General features: G+C 48.4%; 1 protein-coding gene across 7 annotated transcripts in view; it reads right to left on the bottom strand.

Moving 5' to 3' along the window:
- The window catches only part of DAB2IP (DAB2 interacting protein), a 249,502-nt gene that overhangs the window by 75,375 nt on the left and 163,249 nt on the right, over positions 1-10,878 (bottom strand). The window lies entirely within an intron of this gene.

The following is a 10,878-nucleotide window of genomic DNA, read 5'->3' on the forward strand; positions in this document are numbered from 1 at the left end:
GCTATGCGAGGCGCATCCTGCCTCCACCCAGCAGGGTGCTGGGCGATGCAGGAGTGCTGGGGACACACACACTGCTGCAGCTTCACATCCAGTACAGACACAGCCATGAGCCAGGGCACAGGCCTCCAAAGTCCTTCTTTGGAATGATATATCTTATCCTCTGCCTTGTTCAGTACTGTTTGTCTCCATGCCCTTTGCCGGAGCTGCGGCACGCACAGATTTGCGCATGCAGTCAGCACGGTCAGTTCTGCAAGTTACCCTGCCTACCCTGCAGACCGCTACTGAGTGAGGTATTAAATACATTCCCTGCCTATCTGCGGCTGCTGCAGACATCCTTTGCCCGCGATGTGCAATTTTATCTGTAAAGCCTCTAAATACCAAACGACGACTAATTTTAACCTTTACACTGGTTTCTGGTTTCCCAAAGGACTCTGGCTGTTGCCATCTTAATCAGCGCAGCACTGACAGCCAGAGGAGAGCCCCACCTTACACAGTCCTGTGGCTGTGTGCTGACAACCCACAGCTGCTGTACGCCTTGCCCAGGCTCAAATGCCCCTGAGCAGGATATCCAGCAAATGGATTTTGATATCCAGCTGACCTAGTTTTGACAATGGTTCGATGTCTAAACCATCACTCTGGAAGCTGAACCTGTCCCAGCTTTGGGAAGCCTTGTTCCTAGAGCCCAGGTGGCCAACATCTGCCCCAAGTGCTGCCTCAGCCTTCAGCTGGGGTCTGGAAGTAATTAACACAAAGAGCTCAGAGCAGGAGATGGGAAAGCAGAGTGTATGAGCTGCTAGCTAGTCCAATTCACAAGGAAATGTGGGATTGTGCGATGAATTCACAGAGTTGCTTTTTTTGTAGAACAAATAGAAGATGCAAAAATCTTTCTCAGTGAGAAGATTTCAGCAAGTTTAAATGTTTTTAAGGCTTACTTTGTTTTTCTTAGTGAGGTACTTAGTAGGTTTTTCCAGCTAGACATCAAAGACATCAAAAGTCTATTATTCTCATTCTGCTTTCACCATATTTAGCTTATTGCTGTTTGCCCAGTGAACTAGAAAACCAAACATACTTACGCACACTGTGCTAACATACAGAAGCTCATACAAACATACGTGCAATTATACGTATTGTACATTCTAGGCCAGAACAATATAGTCTCAAGTTCTAAATAAACAGTCAAGGACATAACAGGGCACTGAGCAGATCAGTTCAGCAAAAATGATGGAGATAACTCTTCCTTTCAACTTGAATAATTAACCCCCTGAATTACACTTGATAAGGATTCAAACATTTCATTACTTTGCATTAGTAATAATAATAAAATCAGAGTGGTTTTTGTCATGAGATACCCTGCCCAGGGACTTGTTAAAGAACATTTAATTACAGGGCTATTTCATTAAATGTAAAAATTAAACTAAAGACAAGAGGCTGTGATTGTAGAAAAAAAAAGAAATAGTGAAAAAGAGGCACTTACAGGCCAGCAAAGGAGGTAAATACCCTCAAAGAAGCACTGAAGAGCAATTCCTCCTCATATTCAGAGGACAAAACCCGACTGGGACGCCGCCGGCACGGTGCCAGCAGACATGGCGCAGGCAGCACTGCCACACCAGCCCGGGACCTGCGTGGGCTGGGAAGGGCTGGCCAGCACCCTGGGCACCCGCGGGCCATCGTGGCCACAGCCCCTGCGCTCCCAGCTCACCCTCGGCACGGCCATCCCAAGGCCACGCTGGTGCCCACGAGCTGTGCCGTGCCATGCCGTGCTGTGCCGTGCCATGCCGTGCTGTGCCGTGCCATGCCGTTCCAGCAGTCAGGAGCTCAGCCCTCTCCGCCCTGCAGCTACAACCAACGCGACGTTTAAAAGCTCAGACTTCAAGGGGCTGGGGGTATCTCAGGAAAGCTGGGCCCAGCTCAGTGGGTCTGAATAAACCAGTGTACTTGAAATGAGCAAAAGTTCCTCATCGTTTTGCATTTTTCTTTCACCTTTCACCTCTGGAGAGTTTCTCACACCAACAGCTGTCTTTTAGGTATGGATCTGCTCAGCGCGTAGCAGAGACGGGCTGGGACTGCTGTGCATGCTTGGCTGTAATTCAAATAACTAATTAATAAATAACATTAGTTACCATGGGGGCACTGCTAATACAAAAACTACTCAACTTAAAAATCATGAGACAGAGCAGCCTGGGTTCAGGCAGCTGCCGGCATCAGGTTGTGCTTTTCCTCCAGTAAGAGACGCATGGACTGGTCGTGCTGACAAAACCAGAGAGAAGCTGACTGAACAAAACACTATCAAGCAGGCAAGGGGGAAAAAGCTTATCAAATGGAGCTGAAACAACTACTTTGAACATGAATTTTATGTTCTCTATAGTGTCCTCGCTCAGCTGGGTGCATCTCCTTCCCTAGCAGGATAAGCCAGGGGCAGCTGGGGCAGGAGCACCCCAGGACCCGGGGGTCCCAGCTCCCCCCAGTCTGCCTGCCAGCACACTGCCCGCAGGCACAGGAAGGGTTGGGAGAGAGTTCAACTGTTTGTTTTTCTGTATTCGTAGAAGCATTTCAGAAACTCCATCCGTGCCTGAAGGAGCTGTTTCATGGTCTGAACGGACTGGGAGCAGGGAATAACTCAGGAATCAGCCAGGGTGGTTCCGCTCCCACACGCAGAGGAGAGGGAGCAGGTCAGATCCTACCTCACTTCAGTCCCAAGGTGGGTGGAAAAGAAAAAATATCAAACCAAAAAGTTTAGATCTGTATGGATGCATTGGGTTTCTCTTAACCCAGGCTGTACCTTTTCTTTCCAGAACGTCTCCCTCACACCTGCCAACGCATTTTTTTTTCCTGTTTAAAATAGTTGGTGCCGCTTCCAATTGTGTTTGCATTACTTCCAAAAGCGATAGTTTGTCTAATATGAAAAATAAAATCCATTCCGAATGAATGTTAACATTAATAATGGCCCCAAAATCATTTACTGTCACACTGGCATAGTGTTATTGCTAAATATACCCAACAGCCATTTAATCTCTACCTGCCAGCTCAAGCTGCCTCTCGGAGCCCAGCTGTGGGACTGGGACTAAATGGACTCCCCACCCAGCTGGGCTTCTGCGAACACTGGTGTTAATGGACAGAAACACCCTCTGCTTTCAAATCTGTAAGTGCTTTTCACAGCTGAGTAACTCCAGTCACCATCAGCCAGGCTTACAGCTGTATCAGTAAATAAGACAGAAAAAACAGCCGTTTGCCTCCTAAAAGTTATCTGCTTGTCATCATCTTTAAAAGGATGCTCTGAATAGAGATCAACACATACAGAGCACGAATACATAAAAATTGAGACACACTTTTTTAAACTCCGCTGAAATGCTCAATGCTGCAGGAAGCTTTCTAGGCAGAAAAGTGGAGAAAATGCCATATAAAGTGTAAAAATATGTGGACAGTCCTGCTGCAGAGCGTGTTCTGGCACAGCACTTCCCAGAAACGTGAACATGGGGACAGGTCTTGGACATCAAAGACCACATAAGTTATCCTGTATTGCAGTTCATTCCTCTCATTAAAATAATAAATCTCGTTCAGGAATACAGTTCCATATAAATACCACGAGATGTGGCCTTAATACACTCAGCTTTATAATTAACACCGACTTTAGTGTCTATGAAGGCTAAGAGGTCTCTGGGGCTCTTGATAAGGGAATAAGTCTATTTAAGGCCCAGATTTACGGTGTATTACAGCTGTGTATCTAGCAGGGTCTCAGGGCTCCAGCAGTTTGGTTGGAAAATGTGTGAAGGGATCCCGTCAGAGCGCAGAGGGCACGCACGATGCTCGTGTGATCGGTGAGGCTGCCAGGGCAGGGCAGAGACCGCAGCATCATTTCCACCCAGCTACTGACTAAGCAGGAGGAAGAAGCAGAGATGGAAAATACCCTGAGGTTATAAGATGGTATTTAAAAAAAGAAGTTCCATTGAGAAACTACTGCTGGGATTTGATCTGCTGCCATTCCCATTGGCATTGCTGGGAAATCTCTTTATAAATAAAACATATTTTAAAGTAAAATGTCTTGCTTCTAGGTTTTCTGGTGCAACCTAGTGAAGAACACTGCATAGTATCTTTGTATAAAATAAAGCTCGATTATCTAATAGGCCTTGGATCTGTGTTGCACTCATAGCAACAGAGACTGGTGCCCCAAGCAACAGGATCTGCACAAATATGTGAAATGAACAAAGCCACAGAGACCCACCGTCTCAAACTCAACCGCCACAGCCATCCCGTCACTCAGCTTTTGCCATCTGTGAAACAAGAGTAGAGTCTATAGCTGCCACCTTGAAGAGCTGTTAGGAGGACTTACACGAGAATAATTAGAAAATATTATATATGCGTTAGATGTTACTTTTCCAAGAGCATTTTCCTGTAAGCTGCTGGGAGGCCTGACTCACTTCAGGGCCTTTGGCAAGATGCTTCGCTGTCCTTTTGTTTACGTTTCTAGCCCAGTATCCCACAACAAGCTTCTCATCTATCCCACGCGGTGCCCTGCCTCCAGCAGCCGCTAACAGCTAATGTTTCAAAGGCAGGCAATCTTGTTAACAGAGAGAAAATATAGTTCCTGACCCTTGAAGGCAGGCAGGCAGAGCCCTGAAACTTTTGATTTATTCTTCCTGCTGATGTTGGTTGCTTAGCTACAAATATTCTCAATGCTCATAAAAGGCTCTCCCTTACTCCTCCTTACTGCTATGTTTTAAGTCCAGCCACAGTTTATTTTTCTTGAAACCTAGGTGATGAAATTTCATGTTGATGTTACATCTAAGACGTAGAATGCCCCGCTCCCTCTCCAGCGCTTGGTTAATTGCCATTAGCATTAACAGGAGCAGAGGGGGCTCCATTCCATGCAGAGGAGTCACCCTTCCAACACCGAAGATGGGCAACAGCGCCCAGCTATGAGGTAAGAGCACTCATAAAAAAGACAGCAGAAAGGAAAAAATAAAGAAGAACCAAGCCTGATGAACCAAACTGAACCTGGAGCTAAACCAGCCCTGCTGGCAGCTTGTTCCATGGACCCATCGGTGCCTCAAAGTCGGACGGGTGTGTGATGCAGTGCTCAGCACCTACTGACGGGTGATGCGCGTAGCCGGAGGGTGAGGGTAGAATGGGCCGGCTGGGATCAGCTGGTGCCAGTCTGCCAGGCCAAGGGCAAACACCAAACACATGACAGTGTCCCCTACAGATCTCCCTCTCCCCAGCCTCTCTGCATGTGTCGCATGTGGCTGCAGCCTTACAGCTCTGCCGCTCCCTCCTCTGCGGGGTTTCTTGTGGGGTTGCTGTCATGGGTAAGCGTCCGTTAAACCTGAACTCCGGCCACCCTCTCCATCTCCCACCCCTGCACTGCATTTATGCAAGGGACAGGAAGAGGCCACCAACAGGTGACATGAGTCAATAGGAAACAATGGTCTGGTCTCAGTCAGCGATAAACAGAATTACTGCAAAAACAATAACCTCGCAGAGCTACCTGTAGGAAAACAAAGCAGGCGGGTCTGGGTAGGAACACTGGGACAATCGCTAGCACCAGCTGTGGGACAGGGCAGGCAACAGAATTCAGAGGTGGGTTTTTTCCTGTCTGCTAAATTAAGAGAACAATGAGCAAAACCTCTTTGGTAGGAACGGGAAGCAGCTTCACAGGAACATGCAGCCCCAGCGCCCTGCCGTGCTCAGGAGCAGTGTGACGGGGCTGGGGGGCTGCAGGCAGGAATGGGGCTGGGGGGCTGCAGGCAGGAATGGCAGGCTCTCCCATGCCACAAGTCAATCACAGAAAACACACACCCCCTGCTCCGGCTTCTCCACATTGACTGGGAAGATGTATGCTGCTGTGGGTTCACATTTGAAAAATGCTTCGAGATCCCTCACTAAACGCTTCTAACAGAGATGTCAGAATTATATCAAGTGTTAATAAAGTTGTTATGCTTCTGCTACATAATGACTCTGTATTTTAGAAGTCATGCATATACATACAGCTGCCTTTGTGTACAGACAAGTGAACACAATTTCCTACAGAAGGCCAGGGAATGCTATCTGGAGCTCAGGGAAGAGAACGTCAGCTGACTCAGAAACACCACCAGTTTTTATCGGCCACGTGCAGGAGCCAAGACCCATTTTTAACTCATCTTTGCTGTGGCTCAGCCCCCTTAAAGCACCTGGGAGTGCTTTAAAACCATTGCTGAGACATGCTGTGGCTGCTGTATAAACGTGGAAAGGAAGAAACAGAGCTTGAGGCAAAGTCCTTTTGATCCCCACGAGGCTCTTGCTGAAGCCCAAAGAGAAGCTCCTCTGCAGTTTGTTCTTTAAGCCTCCAGCAGACCAGCAGTACCCAGCTCCTCCCAGCCCAAACTGGAAGGCAGACCACTGTCATCCCAAACTTGCTGGATAGGAAGGCATGGACAAGTGCAGGGAACTGTCAGTGCTGTCACATTCTGATGACTGAAAGCTGGAGCAACTTGAACCGTAAAAAGCAGCTTTTGGGCTAACAGTGCTTCATGTCTGGTGAGCAGGTAACAGAGACAGAAGGGCTGGGTGTCAAGGGTCTCCTTATCAAACTCGCTTTTTAACTAACAACCTTGCAGCGATGCCAAGAGAGAACCAGAAAGCTCCCAGTCAGCACTGCACCGCAATCAGTGATTAATTTGTTGCACGATGCTTTGCTTGCTGTACATGACAGAGCTCATAAATTCTCATTTTTATTGATGTAGTCCTGGCCAAGGGGGCATGCTGGAAAAGGCTGGCTTGTGCCACAGGTGGCCTGGGCAACTACCTGGGATGGTCAGGGATGCGCAAGCAGCCTGAACCATTGACGCCATCTGACTGGAGATAACTCCAATTTGCCAAGGACACAGGCTCAGTATCCAACTCCGTCCACGCGCACCGAGGCACAGCATGCGTACGGACTCACAGACAGACAGAGGTGTCCGTGTTCCCTCGGCGCAGCAGTTCTCTCCCAGCAGCTGACTGCAAGCTGCAGCACTGCAAAAGGGCTGCCAGGGCATTAGTGGGAGCACTCTTCATTCAGCCCTGTCACCTCACTCCTGAAAGAAACTAGAATTTCAGCAACAACACCCTCAGGACCTCTGCACCGCCAAGTCTGGGGCACTCTACATAAAGAAACAGGGACCCTTGTTGGTACAGTTAAATACCTGCTCTGTACTTTGGCTGGGAGAGCCCTGGTCCCACACAGGAGGCATCTCTGACGGCTCTCTTGGCATGGTCTGTGCCATTGAACGCCCTCAGTGCTACTCATGCCCAGGACCACAAGCCCCACCAAGGACCACAGGCTCATCAGGCACTGACTACCCTCCTCACCATTTTATATGTTCTCTTCAGATCACTTTTCCCTAGATGCTGAGCACCTTTCCCAGACCCCAGGGAGAGAGTTTGCTAAACTGGACAGCTGCCCATTCTCTGAGTTGCAGGGAGGGAAAGAGTGATCTAAGAGCAAACGGCGCTAACAAGGGGACTGGAAGGTGTGAAATGCACTGTTGGGACAATAAGCATTGGGAAATGTCCTACACTGACGGTCAATCCTGCAGGGCAGTGATCGTCCCCTGTACTTGACCCTGGTGAGGCCACACCTCGAACACTGTCCAGTTTTGGCCCCCTCACTACAAGACAGACACGGAGGTGCTGGAGCCTGTCCAGAGACGGGCAACAGAGCTGGGGAAGGGGCTGGAGAACAAATCTGATGGGGAGTGGCTGAGGGCACTGGGGGTTCAGCCTGGAGACCAGGAGGCTCAGGGGGGACCTTCTCACTCCCTCCAGCTGCCTGAGAGGGGCTGCAGGCGAGGGGGGTCGGTCTCTGCTCCCAAGTAACAAGCGACAGGACAAGAGGAAACGGCCTCAGGTTGTGCCAGGGGAGGTTTAGGTTGGATATTAGGAACAATTTCTTCACTGAAAGAGCTGTCAAGCACTGGAACAGGCTGCCCAGGGAGGTGGTGGAGTCACCAGCCCTGGAGGTATTTAAAAAACGTGCAGATGCGGCGCTTAGGGACGTGGTTTAGCGGTGGGCTTGGCAGTGCAGGGTTGACGGTTGGACTCAAATGATCTTAATGGTCCTTTCCAACCTAAATGGTCCCGTGATTTTATTCCATGAGTGTCTGTGCTGGAGCCTTCTGCTCTCTCCTGTGGGACAGCACCAGCACGCACACCATGTTGTGCAACCCCTTTGAGAATGTTCCCGTCCAGTACATCAGTCAATCACCTTTCAGGATATGACAAACTGCTTAAGGGCTTTGTTAAAGCCTTTTAATCATTTTATCAGTCTAATTCTTGTTTTTATTGTCTTTGCTGTAAATCTACTGGCTGCAGCCCAGTCTGCATCCTGCTCTTTACTGGGAAATGGAGCGTGCGGGACTCTCCCATCACAGCAGGGCAGGGGCTGCCACCTCTCACTGCAACAGTCAGAGCAAAACACAGAGCATCTCCAGTGCCACCAGCAAGGTCCTACCCAGCCTGCTGACACCCACTGCCCCACTCACAGAACAGCCCCCAGCGGGGGCCTGTTACCCCTTCCCATTGATGGCTGCTGGTACTACCGCAGCAGAGGGGAGAATATGAGGAAAAAGAAATAGCGTCTGTTTAAAGAAAACCAGAAAATTCTTACATGGTGAAGTGGTGGAAGAAGGAACCAGTGCTGGGGGAAGGAAGACCCTCTTGGAACACATGGATAAGCCTGTATATGCGAACATAGTCACTGACTGGAGTAACTGGCAGCTTAGGCCCAGCATTTAACACAACTCTAGCAGGCATCAGTGTTCAACAAGTCATAAAAACTGGGTCTTGAGCACCTAAAATTGAGACTGAACAAATCAGTGCCTTTATGTTTTGCTATCCCAGGTGATACAACTCCAAATTCTTTGAAAAGCTCTTCTCAACGCAAATGACAATTCTATCTTCTATTATTAAATCTGTCATCAAATTGCCAGTCTCTGAAACGGTGAAAGCCAAAGAGAAGCAAAAAGGGAGGTGTTTCTGTACAATACCCAGTGGAGCTGAGGGAGCTTTTTAAATAAGAAAAGGTGTTATTCCTGTCACTTTCAGCAGAAGGAAACTTGGAATTACTGAGTTGTTTCTCATCCCACTCACTATCTTCCCAGCTTCCCAAATATGCACCCTAGGGCCACTAAAGACTGGCAAGTTGCTGTGATAAACCACCAGCCAGGCACAGGGCTGCAGCTCAGACTGGGAACGAATGGAGCACCATGCAATGGGGTTCACTGGGGAAAACAGTGGCGTCTCCTGCTGAACTGAGGCTCCCCTCTGTCTACAGCGCTGCTTTTCCACCCGCTCTGTTCACATCTCCCTCTTCTAATATTGTCACTAACGAGGCCACAGGAGGCGGCTTTGCCTCACAAGAGTCTCTGTTACTTTTACAAACCCCATGGCAGCCCTCTTCTCCAGGGCACTGCAGTCATGCCCACGGACACCTCCCACTAATTGCTGTGTAGTGGGAAGAAGGATGGTGCCAGGAACCCAGGCACCACGTTGCAGAGTCACGCAGCGCAAACATGCTGCAAGGCCATGTGTTCTGCCAGCTGGGAGTCTCCAAAGATCATCCAGACCCAACCCTGCTTCATCTGTGCTGCTTAAAGGAAAATGATCAAAATGATGCTTGGGAATCTAAAGGAAGCAAGAAGTCACATCAGTTTACCTCTGAACATTAACATGACTATTAATTACCAATTGCTACATCAAACTATGATTTAATGAAAACAAATATAGACGCAGCCTTGACCTTTTCTCCATTACTGCACACTGCTTTCCTTACGCCCTTCCTACACACCATGATCCCTGACACTGCCTGGGGCAGGTGCTCTGTGCCACTGCTGGGGCACCTCATCGGCTGTCTCCAGCTCACAAGTATGAATGAGGCTCGTCTTAATACAAGAATTCATGGCTTTCATTATACTCAGGTGTTCCTAGTTGTACATATCATTATAAATATGCTTCGTTTTCAAACTGTGATTATTATTTGCTGCATTTATTGAATGGTGAATGTCTAAGGGATTCTGCCGCTGCTTAAGACACTGCAAGCAATACCAGTCACCCTCCTGCTTCTGGGGAAAAGAGACGGGAGGGAGGAAGTGTGTCTGAAGCCTAACAAGGACGCAAGAGTTTGCCAGACTTTAATTTGAAATACTTTCTTTCTTTTCAACAATATCCTTTTCCGCTGGGCTCTGAAAAGAGCAGAGCTGGACAATTGTACGGGAAGCTGGGAGAGACTAACAATAGAGGAGGAGTGGAGAGGGGAGTGAAACCAGCCTATCTCCTTTTACTCAAAATGAAACGTGAAAAGAAACAAATTGCATAAAGGATGACTAACATGACTAACAAAGACAGCTTTAAAAATCGTTTCAGGGTTAGTCTTTTCAGGTTCACAGCAGGGACATCAAGAAAGGACATTCAGTTTCCTACATTACATAAGTTTTAGTACATCTCCCTTTAAAGTTAGCTCTGCTGTACTCTTACCACGTACACAGCCGCCTACACATACCCGGGACCGCTTGCAAACACACCCTACCCCAGCCCGTGGCCAATTCTTTTTTTTACAATCATACAGATCTTTACAATTGCTTTGAAAAATCTATTAATTCTGTATGTAGCGCCGTGGCCACTCCACACACACCGCTGCCCGAGGATGCAAGGGAGTTGCCTGCCCGTACACCATGCCCCCAAATTACCAGATTCCTTTTGCAAAGAGTATCAGGGCCCAGAGTAACCACCTTTCAAGCAAACCCTTTTACCGTTTGATTCCCGCATCTGCCTTTCTCTCCCCACGAACGTCTAGAAAAAGCACTGAATGCTCCTTTTCTTGGCGGATGATTGAATACAGAGGTTGGCAAGAGGCGCAGCTGCCTCGAC

This window comes from Falco punctatus (assembly GCF_963210335.1).
Source record: "Falco punctatus genome assembly, chromosome: 9".
NCBI lineage: Eukaryota > Metazoa > Chordata > Aves > Falconiformes > Falconidae > Falco > Falco punctatus.